Source organism: Gymnogyps californianus, chromosome 2 (assembly GCF_018139145.2).
Source record: "Gymnogyps californianus isolate 813 chromosome 2, ASM1813914v2, whole genome shotgun sequence".
NCBI classification, from domain to species: Eukaryota; Metazoa; Chordata; class Aves; order Accipitriformes; family Cathartidae; genus Gymnogyps; species Gymnogyps californianus.
In genome coordinates this window covers 4235716-4260923 of record NC_059472.1, presented here as the reverse complement: position 1 = coordinate 4260923, position 25208 = coordinate 4235716, and positions in this window count along the sequence as shown.

Sequence of the window (25208 nt, the reverse complement as noted above, 5' to 3'; positions counted from 1 at the left end):
TTTTCCTTTCCACATTCTAAATACTATTTTACTAAAACAAGAAATAACCTTTTTTTTTTTAAATGGGAATCTTGGTTAGCAATTTAAAGATGCACCTTCCACAGTACAGCTGGGAGCGGACTGTGTTACAACATACCTTCCACATATTGTTAAAGGGTAATATTTCAGTGGTACCTGGAACAGTTATTAATAACTTCTGCTAGGTGATCAAGGCTCCCTCTTGGTACAGAGCATTATATCTCATTTAATGCACTCATTTATGGGTGCAGTTATAGACTCTTATTGCCTTCTCGTGTCCTCTTTATCCTCCTTAATAAGAAAACACTGTCCAAGCTGCATTTGTCCAGAATCTTGCCCAGGGAATTCAAGTTGCCCTCTTTACTTCTTGCCACAGAAAAAAAAAGTACTGATTCATAGCTACCAGTAAGAAACAAAACAAAAGAAATCACATCACTTCTGATAGTCATCTACTCTATACCCATGAGAGCAGTATGTGTGGACAGTACACAATATAATCAAAAATAAAGCATTATTTCTGCCAATGCCTGCTACTGTAAATGGATTTAATGAAATTCAACTACATGAAAACACAGCATTATTTCCAAAACTTAATAGTTTCAAAAGAAATTGGCATCTAAAGAATTATGATGCATTAGGAAGACTTACGCAACTCAAGGTCCCAAAGAAATAAGAGAATAAGCAAAACAAACTGCCTACAAGCATCTAGACATAAAGAGGAGTCAGGCTGATTTGAAAGGATTTATACTGGCTGTTCACATATAACTGGTAATGTGTCTTATATATACATGAGAAGGAAAGACGTCACATCAGAGGCATCTAACACTGGATCGCATGATTTTCCACCAGCTTTACAACTAGGTAAGAATAACCAACTTTGCATATACAAAATGAGATTACTAGCAAGACAATAATATCACAGAAAATCTGGAGGTTTCAGTGAATCAAAAGCGAGCAAGAACTATTGAAAATACTGAGAGAAGGGGAAAAAATAAATTAAAAAACCTAGTATTATGTTGGGACTTGTGAACAAGGGGTGCCAAACATAAGGGAGACAAGTAATCTTTTCACTTTATACAATGCTGATAAGGGTTAAGCTAGAATATCAGGTCCCATTTTGAGGACAGCACTATTTATAAGCCCTGAATTTCCTGAGGAGTGAAATTCTCTGCATCTCAGGCACTGCTAATTAAAACAGGAAGTTTCAGGAAGTGCACTCGAGACTGCTTCTCTTCAGAGGAAGTTCTCTGTGAACATCTGCCAGGAAATAACCCAGATCTTTCCTTTACTACAGCACACACAAACCAACCTTGGCAACCCCTGGCTTGTCACTTGCTGGTCTTGCTACCTATCAAGCTGGCCAATATTTTTTCCACAGTCTTTTATGACTTGCCAGGACGTTTGGATGCACTAATTTTCCTTGTCTTATAAGGACACTCATTACAACCTGGTCTACAACTACAACTCAAGATGCTACACCAATAATACACACTATCACAAAGGATAACAGGAAGCCTGACAAGTCTAAATCAGTTTACAGGTAAAAACTGAACTCTTCAAGCCTTGAAAAGATTATGGTCTGGTTTGAATTTTGGTCTTTTTGATGCTCTCAGAAAATTCTCTTCAAGTTTTCTTTTTATGAGCAGGAAGGTAACACGCTTTTCAAGGTGCAAGGCTGATGTGGAGTTGATCCACTAAGTGTCTGAAATGCAGACATACTGGAAACTTAAAAAGTCTACCACCTAGCAGCGAGGAGCACATTATCATTGATTATTTTGTATAAGAATGGTCTTGGTGAACGATTCAGAATATCCCGCTGCTTTTAGAAACTTTCCTAGGCCAGTGTTAAAAAGTCTTGTGCATTTCCTGCAGTAAATAACAGGCAGTACAGATCTTAACCCATTAACCAAAATACAGGATCAAAGGACAATTATACATTACCAGTGAGCAAGTGAAGCGTCCTCATAGAAAGAGTGCTACAGTGAACTTTATTGCAAATATAGCCCTGCATTCCCAAAAGCTCTAAGTCTATTTTTAGAGAAGTCATAAATACATTAGTGGGATGGAACAGAACAGCCGTAGTGAAAGAGTTAGTTTTGCTTTTTAGACCAATAAAATGGGTTGCATCCACCTTCATTATGACTGTAAAGAAGAGCCTACTACCATAATAGCTAAAAAACCATGTATAAGCATGCTTGACTTCAGATAGAAGAACTACTCTTACTGATTTGAACATGTCAACATGGTTGCACAAATTTGAACAGGTATGTGTTCGCAGGGCTGGGATGAAGAAAAGAATTAGTTGCCCCATGACAAGAAGAATGTATTCTGTGAAAAGGTCTCAACATTGCCAAGCTGAAAGAATGCTGCAACGTGCAGGCTAATGCCCTGATGTATGGGGAGAAGCTTCATTGATATTTAACCAAGTCAATCATTCAGAAATCTGCAATTTAAACAGTCTGGAAGGTAGCAGCAGGAGCATTACACGGCTATTCCTGGCATCATCAGAATGTACTACTACAGATCCATCCAAGTCGTATTACGAAGGAGTACTATTTACAGAGTCAGACTTTGTTTTCTGCTTTATATTTCCCTATTCACATTTACCAGAAGGGCTAGCAACCAAAACAAATAATATGTTTTGGTATACAGAAGACCTTTGGCACCTCCAGAGGGAGGACTAAAACCCTACTTCATTCTACCTCGGTAACATATTCCAAGATAATTCAGACAGGCTGAGGTTTTATTAAACTCCACTGAGGGATGGACAATTAAGGAGAGTATCACAAGCACTGAGATTTTTTTCCCCCAGCCCACTTACTTCTATGTAAAAGACAACAGTTGCTCTGGGGACAGGCTGAGGAACAACCACTATGCTGAGCAAAGGCGAGGACAGTTCAGAAAGGCATTAGGCACCACATGGCATGGTTTGTGTTAGATACATTCAAGTTCATTGCTTTTAAAACTCTTACGATGCCTGCCAATACAGACAGAGCACAGAGCCCTTCACAGTAAGAACCCAGCCAGAGAGAAGAGCGTGTTCTGCACCAAACCACTGGTGAACTCACAGACACTTGTGAACCCAGCCTGCTTGGAAGAAGCTGAAGTTTACCATAACCTTGGAAAAGTAAATCTTTCTCCAATGCCCCAAAGTCCAGAATAATAAACCAGATAGCAAGCCCAGCAATATTCCACTTTCAGAAGCCAGGAGGAGCTATAACCACATAGGTGTTATTGGCAAGAAGCAACACATTAACTATCTTGACCCTTGACAACAGAGTAGTTATTCTTTACAGCTTTAAGTGCAAACTGAAATCTTTTGAAACAGATTTTGTATCAAGAAGGGAAAAGCCCTGAATGTATTAAAACAAGATTACAAGCATAACATCCAAAATACACAGAAATCATGGATCTTTAAAGATTTCATTAGGGAAGCATTTCTTACTGTAAGAGATAAAAAGGAACATTAATTTATCGATCTGCCACACTGTTTTTAAATGAGTGCTATGCTGGATATAACAAGGTTGCTCATCAAATACTAGTTTAATTTCAACTGAAATAAAACTGTAAAGTTGGAAAGCATCTGATGTCACTTGCAGTGGGGATACAATCAGAAGAACATCTTTTGGAAGCTGCTTCTTAGGTGGAAGTGCTAGCACCACCTACTGTCAATGGCTGTCCGACATCTTTGAAAACACACACACAATAAATACCCATACAATTACATGTACTTTTACCTACAGAACCCCTGCACCAATTCAGTGCATAAAGACTGTCCTGAGGAGTAAGTCAGAATTATAAAGCTAAACAGAACTATTGCTTATAATCCCTTCCTATTGATACATGTCTTCTGCATTCGCTAATAAATAACCAGAGTAAATAACTAGCATCAGGAAGAATACAAAGAATACTTTATGAGCTGAAGCAACTGTCATCTATGCATTCAGGGTTTCTGGACGATGTTAGCAGAGTGATTTAGTCAAGTTTTCCACAATCACCATGCTTTTCTCTTTCATGGACACATGCCTTGATACCTAGGTGGTTAAATACAGAACTGCCAAGTACTTTCAGGTGCTATTCAAATCAGTGAGAGATCTGCTTTGAGTGCAAATTTTAAGTGCTACAGCAAAAAAATGGCATGTTTGAGCAGAGACCTAACATTGAAATCTTTGATCCTAAGTTCTGTGACTCCATCCAATACAGATACTAATAATATCATAAGATGAATGGGGAAAGCCCGCACTACCATGGCAAACTTAACAGGAAAAATCCATCCTGTAAGAGAAGGGCTTGAAGAGTGCAGTGAATAGACAAGTGTATTTTTGGTACCAAACAAGGTAGTGGTTCTGTGGAACAAAGTATGTGATCGCGTAATGAAGAGACTATCGTGATACACATAAGAGCTTAAATTTTTGCAAGATGAATACAAGACTTACAGTAACAGTTTATAAAGCAGCTGGGTAAGCAAGAGATTCAGTACATTTTTCTGTTATTTCCACTGGAACTGTCATTCCAGTATTTGCATATATAATATCAATTTCAAAGAGTAGCACTAATCTCTTCCTCCTACCAAATCCCCAGCCAGAAAAAATACACATACTTCAATGTAAACCTGACAAGTCAGAAGTACTTGCAATTTGCGTTTAAGATCTTTCACTGTTTCTTCTTACTTGCCATTATATTTCACAGCCTTGTTATTCACAGGGCTGGTTTTCTATAAAGTCTTATCTAGAAAGGTACTGCAAGATATTTACCTAACAAACTAATAAATACTTAGTTGTCATGGTTTTACCAGGATATGACTCACTTCAGCCTTTTACAAACCATGTATTCCAAAGAACAAATGGCTTCAATTCACAAAACATACAAGTGTGCTTTTTTGCCTATGACATCACAACAGTCATAGCCGTTCCTTTTAAAAGGTCAAAGAAAATGAAAGGAAGCATAACAAAACCCTGCAATCATAGATCTGACTTGTAGGTCTTTATATATGACAAACTGAAAGGGGGGGGGGGCTGTTTTGCCACCCCTTCCCTTTGTTTTCTGGACTTCCCACTATTAGTTTTCCATGTTCAGAAAATATTTAAAAAATGTCTAGGTATCCATCTAAATCATAATTCTGAATTAACATGACACATAAGGCAACAAATTTTAGCCTTAAAAATATCAGTACTGGTGCTTTTTGTTCAAACTGAAGTACTTTGGGTTTTTTCCAGTTTAGGTGACAAAACTTAAGACTAATAATTTTTTAGACCACTCAACTTATTCCTTGGAGTGGTGAAAGTAGCTGGAATTCCTTGGAAAAAACTAATTGCATAATACAAACATCATCCCACACCAGAAAAGGGAAGGGAGAAATTAGAAAGGAGAAGCAATTAGTCACCATAAACTTGAAAATTGAAGTTTAAGAAAGGCTGACTAACATCCAGACCACTCATGAATTAAGAAGCAAAAAAGCTACTGAAAAATAAAGACATCTACCCCTTCTATTTCCTGAAGGTGAAAATATGGAGAGATCCTGAAGAGGCAATACTCTGAAGTTGAACTGCAAGGTAACAGGCTGAAGTCCCATTAGGGGCCTAGTCCGTGTGAAATGCTAGCAGCCACATCTCCTTTGTTCTCAAGGGCATTACAGCCCAGGCAAGGAGAACATCAACGTGATCTAAAACAGGTGATAAAAAAGTTTTAAATAAGGCTCTCCACATCAGCAAGTTAGATGCAAAAGCGCTCTTGAAGTAGCAGGAGATGAATTTTGTTACCTGCCAAAGCCTAAGCAATAGAAAAAAGATAATGTAATACAGGCTCCCAAACCACCAACCACAGGGAAGGCTGTAGAAAGAACAAACCCACAAACCAGAAAAGAAAAAAAAAAAGGGGGGGGATCCAACAAGTTATTCTAGCCACACACAAATGTAAGAATATTCCAAACATCCATGTATGTCAGCAGCAATGAAAGTACAAGTCAGAAATACCAAGTATACAGAGGAATAAAACTGAAGTTTGCAAATATAACCATTCACCCTGGGAGAATAAAATAGGAGACTAGAAATAGATTCCTGTAATACAAAGAATACTGTGGTTACCAAACTTCTCTACTCCTGTTTATAGCTTAGGGTATACTTAAGATTAGGCCAAGTGCCCCTACAGTGAAGATTTTGCTTAAGACAAATTTTTATATACTACAGAAAAGCAGAACATGAGAATAGAGAATCATCAACATTTCACTCCAAAGCCAGCACGTTGGTTTGGTCAGACAATTTCCAGCTAAGTAGTTTCGGTAGGTGAGAAAACACCTTACAAATTCCTCCCATGCACGATAAATTACTTGCTGCACAGGTCTACCCACCTCTGTATCCCTCAGGCTGAATGGAAGGGCCGTAAATGGGATGTCAGAGAAAGGCCAGTTCTAAGAGGCTCAGGGAAAAAGACAAACCAAGAAATTCTGGTTTAACACCCACTGTTTAAAAATCAGGATTTTCAACAATAATTACAAGGAAACGACAACAACAAAAAATAATCTCAACTTGAAATGCTTTACCCAGAATAAAACCCTGTGTGAAAGTGAAATCATTAGTTGTTCCACATACCTTAAGTAGACTTTCCAGCTCTCAAGCAGCAGGTGCTCAATACAGGATGAAACATGAAATCTGAAATTAACATTTAGAATTGATTAGGGTATTTCTTTGACCTAACGTCAAAGCAGTCAAATTTCCAACAAACTTAAAAGCAAGTAACTGATATTCTTATTATGAAGACAAGACGACCTTCCAAAGGAATGAGCTGCAGTACATACCCTACTTTACAAGTGCAGACTATTTAGCTGGAAGTCCTTGGCGGGCAGGGGGGAAACCACACAAAAGAAGTTTGTAGAAGCAGAAGCCAGGGGCTTACATTTAAACTGAAAATAGATACCTTACAAAGCAAGTTGCCAGAAATTTTATAGGTCCCAAGAACATAAACTAAAAATTTCACAAGTTGTATGGTTTTGGTATTTTGAAGAAGGAGGAGGGTTAAAGGAGGATTCTGAAGTGAACCTTTAATATAGCTAACACACATTTAATGGCAACAACAATTCAGTGAGTACTGAAAACCCTGAGGAGTGATTCAAAATGTTAGCAGCATCCAGATCTAGAATTAGAAAGAGTGCTTCCCTGGGGGAAAAAAAACTGTGTGGGAGGAACTAGTGAAAAGCATTTATTTCCTCAGGGTATGTGCATCATAGGATAGCCAAGCCAGTTTTGAGCTATATCTGTATGTATTTGTTACTTCAGCTAAACACACACACATAATACACTGTCCAGAAAGAGTTGTGGTTTTTTTCCTTAAAGGAAACAATTGATCCGAAAGAACTCCAGAGTTGAGTAATCTACAGTTGGTTTTGCTGCTTTGCTAGCTGTTTTTGCTCTTTTGCCTCTCTAACAAATATATACTATAGGGACAAAAAGCACTACCAGCAGAAAGCCTAAGCTTACATATTAAGCACTTAGAAATCAATTTTTAAGAACTGTTTCTGAACCTTTATTCACCTTAGCTACTTAAGGTTTTGCCACACACAAAGGCCACCGAAAGATTTCCACGAGAGAAGAGAATCTGATGAGATAAACACAAAAAAAAGAAACTGTATTTTTTTAAGTGTTCATCTAAGCTATAATAAACTGAAAAAAATAAGAAAACCAAAATACTTAAATTTCTACATGAAAGCCACAGAAATGAGCCACAGACATTCACCTGAAACACACATCCATACCATCAGGAAAAATATCACTGAGAACTTGAACTGCTTTTATGGTGGCATATAAGAGGAATGGCACTGCCTCGAAATACTAAAGTTAACAGAGAATCTGTTAAGTCAGTTGGTTGTCCCATTACCTCTACCAGACTGAGTGGCAAACAACAGCTTTCCCCAGAATCATGTCTGCTCTGAATATTTTTATGGAATTAGTCATGATTTGGGACAATTTGTGAAAACACCAACAATTAACACAATGGGAATGACATCATGACAAGTCCTTTATGAAAAGGGAAATCGCTCATCAGACTTGCTCAGCTTGAGAAACCTGTGCAGTTATTGATATAATTAAAGATGTTTTCTGATATGGCAAAAGCTACTTTTAATTTCCAAGGCTGACAGTAATGACCTTTCCCCACTCCCGGAAGTTGCGTCAATAGCAACCTTAAAGTATTTGTTAAAATAATTGTGTGTGTGATACCATGGGACTTACTCACATGCAACATCAAAAATGCACCAAACACAAATACTAGAAAAATATTATTTTAATTGCTTAGGCATCAATAATGCAAACACTTACAAGCACGTTAAATTTTCCACACAAGTTATCCCACTGATTTTCAATAGAACTACCCATGTGTGTAAAATTCACTGTACAAACTGATACATGCTACTGTGATTTGATGTTGGACAGCAACCCTAGAGCACAGATAAAGGGCCTCTCTTTTGGTCATTAGCTATTAACAGAGTAATGCAGTCGGAGACAATCCAAACACAGGATCATTTCACCTCCCTTACACTGACAGCCGTTTCCAGGCATACCTTCCGAAGATTTGTTTTCGAAGGTTACTTACTGATTTACTTCACTCATCAATGACTTCAGAAGCAAGTGGTGACAAGAACTCTCCTATGCTCTACTCAAGTTTGGCAAGTTGTAACACTTCTTAAAACATCAATTAGTCTCATTCTAATAGGGATAAGTGCTGAAAGCTTCTAAAGCAGTCAAAAGGAGATTAAACATAAAAAGTGGTTTGGGTTAAGCAAAGTATTATGCTTTTATTTCAACTTACTGTAAAAAAAAAAATCTATATCTCTTACAAAATGGTTTCTTTAAAGTAAAAAAACCCAGGTACATGTGCTCTGGGAAAAAAAAAAGAAGGAATTTTTCATAGCTTTTCAAATTTCTCTACCTTTCCCCACAAGGGAAAGGTTTTCAGTAAACTGACAATATTTAAATGTTCAGTTTAACACATTTTTTGTGGTGGAAAACTGTTCCTTTTTAGACTTTTTCCAACTGGCTGTAAGCCACCCATTTGGTCCAGTTTTATTTGTTTCCTTATCTTTTTTTACTCAGTTTTATCTATCACTCTGTCTTACCTTATTTTCCTCTTAGAAATCACACATAATCCTACCTGGTTTTCAATTAAAAGATAGAGCATCTTACTTGTAGATCTAAACTTCCATATACACTGTCTGAAATTTTAAGTTTTGTCTTCCAGTATCATTCCATTCCCTCTCCAGTTTGACTTCTTCACCAAGCATACCACTGAAGATATAAGCCAATTACTAGTATCCGAGAATAAAAATCTTAAAATATCTTCCAGGCGTGGAGCTCGTTCCTCACCTTCCTTATGTCTTCAGCTACCTTTAAAGCTCTTTGATCATGTTCTTCAAGAAAATTTGTCCTCTTTACTCTTTTCTCATTGCTCCATTAATTTACTCTTCACAAATTCCTCTCCTCCTAACCCTCTCCCAGATCCTCCACTCCATTTCAATACAGCAATTCATCACCTCAAGCCTTACAAAGCTAAAGATGGACCACTAAAGATCAACAAGGAATTGTTTCACTTCCCTCTCCTTCCACCTCTGATCCGCAGCAGCAAAGCAAATAAACAATTTGGTGTGATGAAACATTTTTATCCTTATAAAGCATTTAACATGATCAGATGTGGGCTCTAATGATGTCCCTTTGGCACTACAGTAAGTCACAGGAAAACTCCACGAAAGATCACGGTAGACAGGAAAGACTTCACGAGCTCTGCCATTGCAGGGAAAGACCAGTAACAGCAATTTCTGGACACAAGTAGTATTTTCTCTAGCAGAGATGAGACATAATTATAACTATAGTTATCTGCGATGTTCTTGTTCCTGCTAGTTGTACATATAGGTTTTTAGATACTCTCCTATATCTTGCATAAACAACTGTATATACACAGCTCCTTTACGTCTTGAGCAATGAGGGTAATGGACCTGCCTGGAGCACTTTCAGCAGTAGCACCAAGAAGAAACCTATGCAGAAGAACAGTACAACACAGCCCTGAGTACAGTCTACTAGCAAATTACTTATGGCCTTCAGGAAAAGTCCCAGAACAGTCAAGGCAGTTACTGAATTCTAGACCGACTCAAAGGCACTATTTCCACAGACACAATGCTGTGAAGATTTATTTAGTAGTCTTGAAACCCTTAGCGTTTCAGGATAATCGGTGTACAAGCACTAACTTGATCTTAACATTGCTTAGTGGCTTGGACACCAGAAGAATGTAGTCCATAGAGCAGAATTTGGAACAGACTCATTGGACCCAAACATAGATCCTAAGCACGTCCCCACAAAACATATCCATACGGTCACCGTCAGCCTCACTCCCCGTAGTTCTACAGAAACTTTTAACCAGATGGTTATAACTTAATTGCGGGAAGAAGGACAAACTTCAGTAAGATCTCAATTCCGTATCATATTAAAACCACCAAAAAAATAAAGGAGCCCATACTTACTATCACCTCTTCCTAAGAGCCATCACACAAAATCAGCTATAAAGACAAAGATTTAACAACATAGAACACAAGTTCAACATAACACTTAAAACTGATGTAACACAGACTCAGTCCAAAAAACTATCAAATTTCAAGTGACAGCTGTGCATTAAGCACTCACATTATATGCACATGGGCACCACAGTTTCCCCCTCGCCATTTCATTTTGACTATGCTTCAAATTCTCTCTTGTGACTCACTACTTTTATCTTGCCTTTCCAAAATGATCTCGACTCAGCAACTCACAACGTCTTGCCTTATTTTACTACTTCTATCAACTTCAAGAATAAGGTATTAAAGCAAGTGTGCTTTATGTACATTTATTTTCACAACTTGCTGCAGTCCTCACCCTTCCCATACTTCCACTCCATGATCTCTTCGTTGGTATAATATGACCAATGTTCCTACTTCCACTTGAGAATACTGTAGTTCAAGATCTATTTCAACAGAAGTAACAAAGACTTTTGAAAGAAAGAACTTCAACGCAATCCCCATTTATCTCCAAAAAGCCACATAGATAAATACATTATAGAACTCCAAAATTTGTTTCCTAGGAAGGGAAGCTCCTGTGTTCAATACACTTCACAGATTATGAAAGAGTTTAAAGGTTTTGTTTGCCTTTAAGAGAAGAAAAAGCCAATTCAGTTGTAAAATGAAGCCAGTGACACACACTCCTGTCTTTAAGAATTCCCTCTCCCCTTTTGATGAAAAGAGAACAAGGCATAAAACTAGCTGTTGAAAGCACTGAAACAGCATGAGACAAGCAGTGCTGCCATCACACAAAGAAACTCTCCCTCTTCTACTAAGGCTGAATAAGCAGGGGCTTATAGCCTATGACAACTAAACTTTCACTTCATTTAAATCTCCATCTGAGAATTAATCATCTGCACTGCATACCATCTTCTTCTAAAGGTGCCTAATCTCCTAAAGAAATCCACTTGGTTGTTTATTAATTTCATGTAGGTAACAAATTTCCATCAACAAGAGAATGAAATCCAGAGTACTAAAGCTCAATTTCTTATAAAAATGAAATATTGACATGAACTCTAGGCAGAAGATGGAACAGAAGTGTATTTGGTGTTATATCCTGCTCTTCGGGGGTTTTTTGACTCCATTCTTCAACTAAGTTTTACAGGGGCTCTTACTATGATATTTTTGTTCCCATCCACAACCCGAGAAACACAAGTAATAAACTCAATCTAATATTCACAAATCATTCAAGAAGAGACAGAGTCAGAATATTCCCACAAGAGAAGCACATGCCACGTACTCTTTTTCCCCCCTATTTCTCTTACAAACTTCAATCCTGAAACTGTACCATCAGAATGCATGGGTAAAATAAAAGGAATATTACTGACTTCTGGAAACAGATTGATTTTTCTTAATAACCACTGATTAATTAATATGTCCAAAACAATTTATGTACATATGCACTAAGGTATATAATAACAATGCTATCCTCCTCCTTGGAGTAGATCTACCCCCCACCCACCGGCCAAAATCACACAATTTACAAAGGCAATGCTCAACAAGAAATCCACGTAAATCTGAAATTATTAGATTATCTTGATAATGAACATTTAGTATCTAGTCTGACTAGACTACAAATGATGAGAAAGAGGCTTCCCCTTGCCTCCACACCACACAGGGTTTTTTTTTTTTTAAATGGCTTTTAGTTCCCCAGACCATAGCAAACAGCTTACAAAAGTTCATATACATTGCACAGGTGTACACTCTTAGCTTCACCTTGGAGCTTAAAGGCTCCCTGAAAACTCAGATGTAGCACTAAAGTGTTAATTCCAGCAGCTTCTGCCTCTAAATTTTAACACAGTGTTTAAAAGGCTATCAGATCAATGAGTTTATTCTTTACTTTCATAAGGAACATCTCAAATGCAGGGTGCGTCATTAATACTAGTCTCCAGCAGAGGCTGTACCGAGTACAGCCAGCCATGCATACCACATTTTGTCTCCATACACGTTTTCACTAAAGATTACTTAATTCTGTTTCCCAATCTCAGCAGTGACTTACTCCTTCCATGACAAGGAATGCAGAGACAAAATGCAGAGAAGCATTTTGACTTGCTTTAAAACAGACTAATTTGAGTTACAATTAAGAGGAAGCCTACTGGTGCAACATCAAAATACAAGCTATCATATCAAAGAGTGAAAGACAGACATAAAAAGCAAGTGTAGATTCACCAGAAGTTCCTATTATTCTGAAAGCAAAGCTCAGTTTATTAATATGTAATAAAATATAGTCATTAATTAAAGGGCAATACCAAAAGGAATAAGAAAAGTCATCCTCTAAGGCCACTTTATTAACTTCCTTGCACAGTTTAGAAGTCTTGCATGTTTTTTTCCATGAAATTTGTAAGCATATGAGAAAATGGCAACTAAGCTAATTGTTCTAATATCAGTAACCAGTTTAGAATTCTGTTTTTCAAGCCATATCTAGGTAATACCTGCATCTATAGAAGAGCATGACAGTTTCATTTACGGAAAAGATCTTCTCTCTGTGACCTTTACAGCTATAACTGAGAACAGCATTCCACAAAGAAAATACAAGATGTTTTGCCTGCAACAGATTTGCATCAAAGCTGCACAGTCTCAGGCAATAGCTAACAAGATAAGAGGGGACCTGCTTACAAGAGCTTGGAGAAAACTATCAGTTGCTGGGGTTACTGTCAACTACATTTTGACTATCAGCATAAACCTGAAAACAATAAGCCCACATTCTTTACCTGTTAGCATCACTAAAATCAGTGCTGGATAGGACTCAAGAGGTCATCTTGTCAATCTGCCACTCCTGAGGTAGGAAAAAAACAGCATTTCCTTTCTGACAGATGTCTAATTTGTTCTTAAAGACTGTCTGTGACAAGAGTCCCCTCCCTAATCTATTCCAATGGTTTGTTACTCTTAGAATTAGAAATCTTCCTCCCCAAGTAACTCAAGTCTTCAGTCCTATTACTTAAGTCAACTATTTCTTGGTTTAGCCCCCATAAGCCTTTATCTTCTTCATCCTTGTAGTAGCCTAATGCATGTGAATAACTTAAGACTACAAGAAGATAAAAAGTTAACATCTTAATTTGTTCAATTCTTGTGTGTCATTCTTCAGGTACCTTCTGCGACTGAAAGCATCCAAAAGACAGGAAAAGCCTTTCTCGATGTACAGTACCCAAAACTGAACACAGCATTCTAACTAAATCCTACCAGTACTAAATTCAGTAGAACAATTACTCCAAGTATTTACCCCCTTGCTACACCACAGTAGAGCATTTCTTTTTCTGCACCTGCTGAACAAGGTTAATCACAAACTGAGCACCAATCAATCAATAACCTGCACATGCTAGCTTACTCAGCTCTTGTAGAACTTGAAAAGTATGCTTTGAGCAGACATTTGAACAACAAAATTCAAAATGCACTAAATACGGAGCAGGAAGAGAAGCTGTAGAGTTGAGAGGCACCAGAACAAGTACATAAAACAGCCAGCTTTATGATTTATACAAACTAAAGTGAAAATGACAAGATAAGTAATAAACCAACTGGAATTTAGAAGCCTCTAGGATATAGTGCTTAAGCCTGAAATAGAAAATGAGAGCTGATAAAAATTCAGAATTACTTTTTTAGCCATTAATTAACAGCATTCCCATAATGGTGCTGTTAACACGAGAGTAAGAACAGAAACCATAATTTGTAACATTTGTGAAGAGCTTCACTGCAAGCAGGAGACCCTTACATGTGAGCAATGTGTAAAGGTTTCCTGGGTGAAGGCTGGCAATGGAAAACTAGTTAAAAATGTAACAAAATTAGAGAGTCTTCAATATAATTAAAAATGGAACCTAAAAGATTAAAACCCTCCAACTTGTGGCTCATCACTTGGGATGCACATTTTTACATACATATTATCAATGAGCTTTTTTCCCCTACTCAAAATAAAATGCAAGTGCATTTTATTTAGCAAATGCAGTTCTGAGTCAGGCATCATGAAAGGTTAACAAGTACACTGACAAACATGAATTAATTGCGATGGCCTTGCCAAGGTTCATTCCAGGCAGTAATTGGCACCTTAAATGAACAACTTTGATCCAACATCATGGTTCCTACTTTTCCTCGTGAGGGGTACTTCAAACCCCGCTACAGAAAGCACTTCAGAATTGCCGTGTGTTTACGCGCCAGTGGACGAAGCCTGAGCAAAGCATAAAGGGGAATAAACAACAGCACAGCAGTTAAATTAGCTCAGCCATCAAAAGGAAAAAAATAAGCCACAGAAGAGGTAGAAATAAAATTCTTGCCTCTTGACTTCCAATACTATGGTTGTATCAGCATTTCCTATCTCTTTCCACCACTGGTTAACAGAAACAGTGGTATCGGGCACGAGAGGTCCCAGGCACTGACAAAAATACAAGAATACCTCCATCAAGTTCTGGAACTTGCTGTGGGAAAGGGTGAAGAAAGGGAGATAAGGACTAATACAAAATTAAAGTAGTATGAAGTTTAACTCCTTACAAAGAGTTAGTTCAAACAACTGAACTATGAAGGTACCTGTTACACATGTTACTTCTGTGTGCTACTGCCTAGACTGTAAAATCAATTATGAAGAAGTATCTCTGCCTTTAAACAGCTTCCACTACAGAAGAGCATCAGTAAAGAAGCAAAGAGGATGAAGGAGGAGACTGCTAAAACCTGAGGTATAAGCAGGCATACAAGAACCACAAGAGCATTCAGCCACCAGCAAAAGAAATTTCTGCTTGAAGAAAAGTGTATTAGAAATAGCAGGGAAAAAACTGGTAAACAGCTTGGTTAATTACCAAAAATAAAAAGGAACTGTACTCTTTTAAATACTAACTTTATTTTCCTCCTTTCTGTATTAACCTTTACTTGAAAAAAGTGGGCAATAAAAATTCCAGTATTCTAAACCAGAATATAGACAATTTTTCCCCCAAAGGACAGCAAGATTACAATTGCCTAGTCCAAACAAAAAATCAAATCAAGAACAGATACCTATGTGAAAATAAGAAAATGGCAGTAGATTTTATGCTTTCACGCTATCTTTCATAGCAAAAGAATTTAAAAGATTGCCTAAAATCAGTAAGAGGAAATTTTCTTTTAAAAATCACAGAATTTCTGAATCTCAATGCTGCAGAGTATTACTGAGGACAAACTTGCCTCAGCATTCACACTGCACATAAAACCTACAACAGACAGGATGAAACAGGCATTAATGGATATAAATCACCACCACTGGGTATAACTCAGACATTGGGATTTATAAGTCTCTTACTAGTACCTTCAGTAGCAGTAATCTTGAAGGCAATGCTAGGAAATTAAGTATCAAATGTTGATGGACCGGATACCTTACTGGCTATCGTACATCTCATCGACTATATCAGTAAACATTCCCCGCAGCGTTAAGAAAGGCCTGGGAAAAAAGCAAGGTACCTGGTTAAAGAGGTGCATTCAGATCTGCAAAATATAGCTCATTTCGAGCTTCTGCTAAACTAGACTTCTGCTACCCCCTTGCAACCAGATTATTTGCTAACCTAGCAGCAAGAAAACAGGAAAGAGTAGCAGCTCCTCCTTCCCATATTAAAAAAAAAAAATTAGCTGCTGCTTCAAATCCTTCCCAGGAACTTCAATGGCACTAAAGGAAAAATTATCTCTGCCTTCCAAAGATACTTTATAGCCTCAGATGGTCTGCTCCCTCTCCCCTCCCCCAAAACAAAATAAAACAAAAGCAGGAATTGCACATTTTCATGTGTGGGTAAACAATGAAAAACCCCAAGCATGGCAGCAGGAAGCAGGAGTAGTTAGCAGTCAGTAGAGCCCTCTGACCTCTTTCTTACAGTCCCAAACAGTGAGAACAGCTTCGGCTCTATCACTACAATCTCTGCACAGGCAATGAGAAGTGCCTCATTTAAGGACTCTTGACACATACACTGCCTAAACGCTTCTAAATTTATTGTTCATCAACATACCTAGAACGATAGCAGTGGCAAAGAATATGTAATCTCCCATTACTGTCTCCAGGACAACGGATGCACACGTTTTGCTTACACACCTTTGGTCAAAAGGAAGGAAATTAGTCCAGGGCCTTAAAATAGTTAAACTACAGTTCCATGAAGGGTCAAGATTAATCTTAAGGATTAAGCTCTAAACTGACCTATATTACACTCTATGAAGTTGGAACTCTGCAGCAAAATGAAACCGAGTTGAGTGCTTGTCAGTTTCCCTTCCCAGCAAAAAAAAAAAAAAAGTAATACTTCAATGCAATAGGAAGCTAACAAAAACTACTTAAACTTTTTCTATATGCCCTTTCTGCACTGAACACGATAAAAAAGGGCAGAGGAACAATGCAGAGAGTTAGAGGGTGAAAAAAAGTCTTGAAGTCATAGGGGACAAAGGAAATCCAACACAGGAGAGTTTTACCACTTCAGCCATGGACTGCTGCAGATCTGAAGAAAATTTAGATGTACCCACAATTAACGCTGATGCAAGCGAATCATCCAATGTTCTCTAACAAAGCCTGTTGCCTTCAGCTTTTGTTATTTACCTCTTCCATTCTGATTTTTACTTGACAGAAATTGCATTCAAACCTTGTAAACCAGATTTCAGAAACTATTCTCCAATTTCTTCTTAATCTATGAACCACTGATGCCACCAGTGATCTGCATCTCCAGATTTCAAGTACTGTCAGAGCCAGAGACCATTCAGTTTCTGTGGTTCTCCTGCCATCTCTGAAACTATTTCTTCCATATACATGATTCCTTGTGTCAGCTCCCTCCAACAACACATCCCTCTGACGTAGCTTTCAAAACATCCCCTTGCAAATTTTAGTAGTTCATACACGTTTCAGCACAATACATCTGGGTAATCACAACTCTCTCTCTTGTGTCTGCTTTAACACAAATAGAGAAAATCAGATCAAGCCATCTGAGGTTTTTTGTGCTTTTGGTTGGTTGAATTTTTTTTGGTGCGGTTGGGGGTTTGTTTTTTTTTTAATCATTTTCTATTCATGAAGACCTAACACTCAAAAGTCCCCCCAGTTGCCAGACTTGCATCCCACTGTCAGGAGCACTAAATGCTGAGCAAGCAACAAACTCCTACGTTAGGAAGCTTACATGGTAGAAAAACCACAAAGTTACAAAGGAATGGGATAGGGAAAATAACAATTTAAGCCTAGAACACAAAACCTGCAGGTTTTTAAGTTATTCAGTCCCTCAACAGCCACTTTCTTCAAAAGTTCATCTGATTAGCCCTCAACCACTGCCTGAATATAGAGAGCACGACACAAAAAGTGAGAGCTTTTAGAAAGATCTACCTGATCATCTCCACAGAAGTTCTTCCTCTCCTACACCAAAAAGACTATTTAAAACCAGATATCTATCTGGATATCACATTTTCCATTTAACTTCCCATTCTTTCAACTTCGTGTCTTTCTAACAGACACAATAAACCACATTCATTGAACACTGTGGTAGAACACACTGCACTTCCGAGGTTCCTAAGTGGCAGTCGTATACAAATCAAGAGACTCACTTGAAATTGCTAACAATTTACAAACTCTAATCCTGCATTAATCTGCATTAAGTTCTAGGGTTTTTTCAAACATTCAAAATAAAAAAAGACAGCTTTTAGTACAAAATAACTATCCTGTAGAAGTCACCATTCAGGGAGACAAGAATCACTGTAGTTCAGGTGCTAAATAAGTACATTCAAAACTAGAGTTTTAGAGTGTTCCTAAATCATTTCTGCTATCATTCCATACAAGAGCTCAAAGTGATACAGTAAGGATTTGTTTGTTGCAGTTTTTAAAATCCTGACCTCTAATTAAAACCTCTTTGAGAAATTAAGTCAGTATGTCTATGTTTTCATGTTACTCAGCAATGATACCTGAAACTTCAGAATTACACTAACACAAGATGAGAGGAGAAACAGATTTAGTCTGGAAACCACATCTGATGGAGCTAAATATCAGTCACACACTTGAGTTTTCATTGACAGCTGTCTGAAATGAGGACTCAAAAGCTTACAGGTAAGAAGTAAATAAAACCCATGTTTTCACTGCTAGCATCCCAGAGCGGTCATCGTAACACAAGAAAAAAAGATCCGGAGCATGAATTCTAGCATAAGAGTGTCCTTTTTAAATACCTTCTACCAATTCATTGAAATTTGTCCAGAACATGAGAATACAGAGGCACTTTATGCAGTAAATCTACATCAAATGTAAAGCTACAATTGTTCAATTTAAGACAAACATTATGCAAGACTAAAAACATACAAGATTTGAATATACAGATTTTACAGCAAAATTACAACCTACTTATAGTTACCAATATTCTGCAAAACATGACTATTGTTTAAATACCAGTGCAGGTAGCTGTCAAAAACCTGTAGGTGAATACACATATATATATATTTAAGAACAATCAGCAACACAATGTACTTCAAAACTGTACTTTGAGAACGCAGAAAGTTCTCTGTCATAGTGAAAAGACTTTTCCACAAGTCCTAAGAGATCTAAAAGGAATAGCCTGTATTGTTACTATGAATGTTATATCTTATGAAAGACCGTACTGCTACACACTGCAATGCCTACCAGGGGAAGAAAACAACCCGATCATTTTGTTATACAAATGGCAAGAAATAACTTCTTGTTTCTTGAGTTACCCTCTTACTGAAAAAAACACACCACATTTGTAGAGGCATTAAGAAATAGAAGACAATCTCCTAAACCAAAGCCACCTGGTTTACTACTTAATCTCCAAAAAGCACTCCTACTTTTCTCTCCTCCTATCATCCCAAATATCTATAAGCTTGGTAGAATTTACAAAACCAAGATTCCCCCATTCAACTATTAGTCATCATGTGGTAAACCATTATATTTTAAAAAAAAAAAGAGAGCGAGCCCTTTCAACAACACGTAACATACTTTGAAGCAAAGCTACATCACTAGGTATCTATAAGTTGAAACAATTTTTAAAGCTATTTCAGAAAATTACACGTTCAAGACACAAGAGTGTTATTCTAAGAATATTCATTTCTGGATTAAGTACTCCAATACACTACTAGTTGATTGCTATGTCAACTACACATGCTTAGTACTTTTAATAATACCTCAGGCAGAGCCCGAATAAAGCTTAGAGCTTTTAACAAATAAGTACTATGCCATCTTCCTTGTATATGTACATTTTAACCTTCCCGCAAAATAAAAGGTCAACTAACACAAACATCAGTCCAAGCCATGTTCTACAAAAACTGGATTTAAGACATAATAGCACAAAAGACAAATTAATTTCAGAACTGTTTTTCTCTTGTCGAATAGCCTGTAGAGTTTACAGTCCTGTGAGAGAAAATGTTTCCCAGCAACTAGTGTCTCCTCCCTCTTTTGGGGGGCGGGTTGTTTGTTAACAGTACCCCAGATTTTAGGTCCATTAAATTTATTGCATGGGCTCCGATCTCAAAGGTACATATACACATTCTTTACAGAATCTCAGCCATAAACCTTGCTTTAAGAAATCCAAAGGCTGTGGCCCCCATCTGCAAATCACACCATACGGGCAAAGGTGTTCCAACAAAGATACGAGGTAGGCTAACAGCCTGACTTCAGAGGTAACAAAAAAGGAGCCGGGTGGAGAAAGGAAGTGGTGGAATTTTGGACATGGACAACATCAGTAAGATAACAGGCTGTTCCAAATAACTATGTAATATTTAATATTTTCTGGCCCCAATCCAGTTATGCTCTTGACCTTACCCAGGTTTAACAGAATCAGAGATGATAAACGCAGATTAGCTTTGAGGAATGTGGGACTTTTCCAATTAACACAGGAAAAAAAAAAGATATTAAACAACCAAAGGCCAAAGGAGTCTGAATTTTTAAGGGACACTGCAATACCACTTCACTTCTAAGCTAACATTTACATTAAATACTTCAATATGAATCCCCAAGTGTTTCTCCTTTCAAGTGAACTTTTTGTTCAACGCATTTACTACAGCACTGCTATTATCCTAGTCAAACTGCCAAAAACTGAACTGCAGGCTGACGCTGCAAGAGTGCTAGGGCCTACAGGATACACTCTGCTTTCAGAGCACTTAAATAAGACTGATTTTAAGTCAACTAACATAGAAACAATATAGTGAACAGTCTTTCAGCCAGACAAAAAAAAAAAAAGAAAGGGAAATCAAAGAGAAAGACTACCTCTTGTTCCAAAAAAGCATCATCTGAGTAAAGGAGGTTTGGAAAGAGAATGTATGTGAAAATTGGCAATATACAGCATATGCTTCAAAATTAGTCCCAGGGATTTGAGGAGAAAGATACTCTGTTACAGCTGCAGAAGTACAATTCTCACTATATTCCAAAATCGGGTTTACAACCGAAAAATATATCAAATTTCTTCAAGAAATCCAAAGACTCCTCTATCTAATCCAACTTCTGTGGCACCAGCCGGGTCGATCAAAAGCCACGCTGAGAAACACTTGCTCCTCCTTCCCCGCCACAGATTAAGGAGGCTATCCCCGGGTTAAGAAGTGTATGTGACCAAAGAGCTGCCCCTGCTTCTCTTTCGATCACACAATCCCACTCTACGGCGAGCACAGTAACAGAACAAACCAACAACAAAAAAAAAACCACACACACAAAAAACCCCAAACCAAACCCCCAAAAACACCAACACGCACAAAAAGAAGAAACCTTAACCACTTCCCCTGCGCTCGCACCCAGGCTCTAAGAGGCAACCACAGATTTACCAGCGCGCCTGGAGAGAGGAAGGGGCAAAGCCAGGCAGCCCGGCTCCGGCAACGAGGGGACACCTCCTCCTCCTCCCTTCCCTTTCCCTTTGTTTACTTTACGGACCGTCCCGCTCCGCCTCGCCGAGCCGCGGCCCCGCCGAGCCGCCAGCACCTCGCCGCCTCCCGCCACATCCGGTGGGACCGGACCGGCGCGGCCGCCCCGGCCCCGGGGTGCAGGGAGGGCCGGCCGCGGGCCGAGCCTGCCGGGCGGGCGGGCGGGCGGGCAGGGCGGAGGGGGCGGCCGGCTTCGCCCCCCGGGGGGGGGGGGGAGAAGGGGCAGGCGGTGCACCAGATGACCTCTCCCCGCAGCCTCCTCTTCTCCCATTCCCTTCCCATCCCGCCCGTCTCTCCAACACCGCCCAACGAGGCTCCCTCGCAGGCGCCGCTGGGGAGAGAAGCGGCTCTGCCCGGACCCCCAACCCCCCGTACCCGCCTTCCCCCTCGGCCGGCCGGAGCCCTTCGCTCGCATCCCGGCCGCGGGGTGTCCTCAGCCGCGGGAGGCTTCCCCGGCCGCGGGCACCCACAGCGTGCGGGTTCGTGTGTGCATGTACGTGTGTGCACACACGCGTGCCCCGGGGGGGGGGAGGGGGGAAAGGGGTGTCTCCTATGCCCCCTCCCCGGTGTCCAAGGCAGCCCCTCTCGAGGGATACAGAAGAAACGGGTGGCTCTTCCCTTAGGAGACGGGGCCGCCGTCGCACCCCGAGCCGGGGGGGGACACGGAAGGAGAAGCCGCTGCCTCCCCGCACCCCCTTCCACCGCCCCCCTCTCTCCCCCCCCCCCCCCCGTTATGTAAGTTAGGGCCGTTGGGGCCGCTGCACCTCACTCCGCCTATCCCCCTCGCCCCTTCCGTCCCCTCCTCAGGCAGCCCCTGCCGCCAGCACTCACCGCGCTGCGGGCAGCCGCCTCCGACCGGCCGGCCCCCGGCGGGCGGAGGGGCCTCGGCGAGCTGGGGCGAGGGGAGACGAAGCAGCGGAGTTGTCCCGCCAGCGCCGGTTGCTGAGGCCGCCCGGCTGCCGCCCCGCTCTAGGTGGGTCTGCGCGGCGGCGCGGGCAGCTGCCTCCCTGCCTGCCTGCCTGCCTACACGCCCCGGCCACTCCAGGCCGCTCCCCCGCCCTCCCGGCGCGCTGCACCATGGGATGCGCGGCTGCCCTCTCCCTCCCTCCCCGCCTGGTTCGCTCCCCACACTAACATGGCTGCGGGGGATGGAGGGGGGGGGGGGTCACGCTGCCGCCCCTCAAACGGGGGGGGGGGGGAGCCGCCCCGCCCCGCCTGCGCAGGCGCGGCCTGCGGGCCTCAGGTGGCGCGAGCCGTTAGTCGCCGGCGCCGCCTCGAATCCTGTCAGGGGCTGCGGCGGCGATGGCGGCGGAGCGCATCCCGTCCTTTCGCCGGCCTCAAGGGCTCTTCCCTCCCTCCTTCCCCGAGGCAACGCAGATCCTGAAGGGCCGATGGAAAGGGGGAGTTAGCTCGGGAAGAGGGGAAGTTTAACCCCTTGTCCTCACTCCGCTTTTCAGAAGCGGTTCTCGAGCTCGCGTCCTCGGTGTCTCCCTGTTCATCTGTGACCGGGCGTCCCAGCTGCTTGGAGGCGTGAAAACGCCTCAGACAAACTCGCTCCGTGGCCTCTTCTGGGACCTCTGGCCTTGCTTCATTTCCACGGTGGCACCCGTTGACACAATTGTTCTCTTGTTTCAAGACTGGGATATTCTCTTTCAAGGAAATACTTGCATATTTTCTTACATATGACCACAGTGTTTGTGTGCTTGTCAGTCACTGAGTATATTTAATAATGTAAGTCTGAAATAGTCATTTTAAAAGTCCCTATTAATCCATCACTTTTAACCTCTAGTGGCAGCTGAACTCAGTTTTTGCTCTTCTGCATGCCCCAGGCAGCCTGAGCTTGAGCAGATCCCAAACCTCCACCTCGGGAAGCTGCCAGTGTGTCTGGAAACTGGAGGTAGGATGCATTTCGCTTTGGTTTAAGCATATCTGCAGCTGAGCTAGCTGGCTGGGCTGCCTTTATAGTTGACGGACAACTAGTCAATATAGTCAATGGCATTTGGGATGTGATTCATCTGATCAAACATGAGTAGTTTACTTTAGGGTAAGACAAGTCACACTCTTAAACTTACATGTTTATTAGTTTTCCAGGCATTATAAGGAAACTCAAGGGAGACATGCTAAACAAGTAGGTACCTAGATTGTAAATACATTTTTTTGGGTGAATGCCACCTAAAGTGTCCCAAGCCCCTACAGGAGCCAATCCATCAGGTAAGTTCTGAGCATGATACAAATGCATTGAGCACCATATAAAAATAAGTCCTAGAAACTCTCTTTTAAACAGCAGTACAGTATTCCTATCCATCTTTTCTAGAAATGCTTGGCCATTAGAGGAGAGAGTCCTTTAACCAGCAGGCTGTAGGCTAGACAGGATAGCAAATACACTCTACCCTTTCTACTGAAGCTGGACCACTATGCGGAAATGAAGGAAGGAAGGAAGCATGATTTCAGTTATTTTATAATTATTGGTCTTGGGATCACTATTGATGCTCTTGCCAGAAAAGGTAGAAATGTGCTAATTAAAATTACTGATGACAGAAAGTTGGGAGACATCAATAAAGAGGATGTTCACAGTAACACACAGGAAAAATTGAATGCTCTTGAGGACTGGGATAGTAAAAATGGAAATGCATGAGTAAAACAGGAGTATATTTTCTCATTAATATACAGGGAAAGGGTGGTATAAATACTGGAAAGAGAAAATGAAAGGGAAAATGGAGCTTCATGAATTTTTATGATATGGTTGTTAGCAATAGCAGGGAATTGCACTAAATGACCCTTCCAAGCATTTGATCCCAATTATTAATCATTTCTCCTTTGTCTCAGCCTTCATCCAAAGATGTCAAAGTGCTCTAGCCTCTGAGCAAACTTGTGAAGAAGATAGTTATCCCCATTTTTTACACTGGAAAGCTGAGACAGTATTTGAGTTGCCAAATTCACACATTATTCACTGGATGAACAGGCCTAAAAGCAAATAGCTCCTCTCCAGGGCTATATCCTACACATACAAAATAGCAGCAATACCTGCTTTGTGTCATGCATAGTATATCCTATTGATTTTATATACAGGTTTAGTAGACATTCTTCATTTAGATATCTTTTCAAATGTCCTTGCTTTAATAAATAATTACTGTTCCTGTGTTTTTATAACTTTATCCTCTGCAGGTTGTCTGGGCAATATCAATGTACCAATTCTCTCCATTTTACAGGTGGAAAAACTATTAAGAGATATGTGGGTGATTTATGGAGGAGACAGAGTAAAGCCAGAGCAACAGTAGAACTGTGAATCTGATTCTTATATTTCTGCTCAATCTTTTAATAGTTATACTTTTTCATATGGAAAAGAAGTATGCTGTCTGAAGTCCTTGGGAGCTTTCCCATTGGTTTTAATGGGATGAAGGCAAGCCCAAAATAATACATCAGATTGATGGTTTGTAGCGATTCCTGAAAAGTCTCTGTTTCAGGTCCCGGTGAGAATTTTTTTGTTGGTTTCTTGTTGCTTTCTTTCATCAGCAAAATGCTTGTAAAACCAGAAGCCTTCAGCAACATACTGATTCTGATGAAACACTTGCTGGGAAACCTTTCTCACATTACAGAATGCAATTATTAGTCAAATGTAGAGGAAGTTCCATAAAAGCTGGTGATTCAAGCTCTCAGCTGGGAGAGGGGAGCTGTCTTGATGTCCAACGAAAAGTTACATGATTATCCAAAATGACAGTTTCAGCAGAAACTCATGAGACACGAGTAGGATGATAGTCATGGCTTCTGTGGGACTATAAGGCATCCAGATTCAAATCTCTGCTTCGTCTCT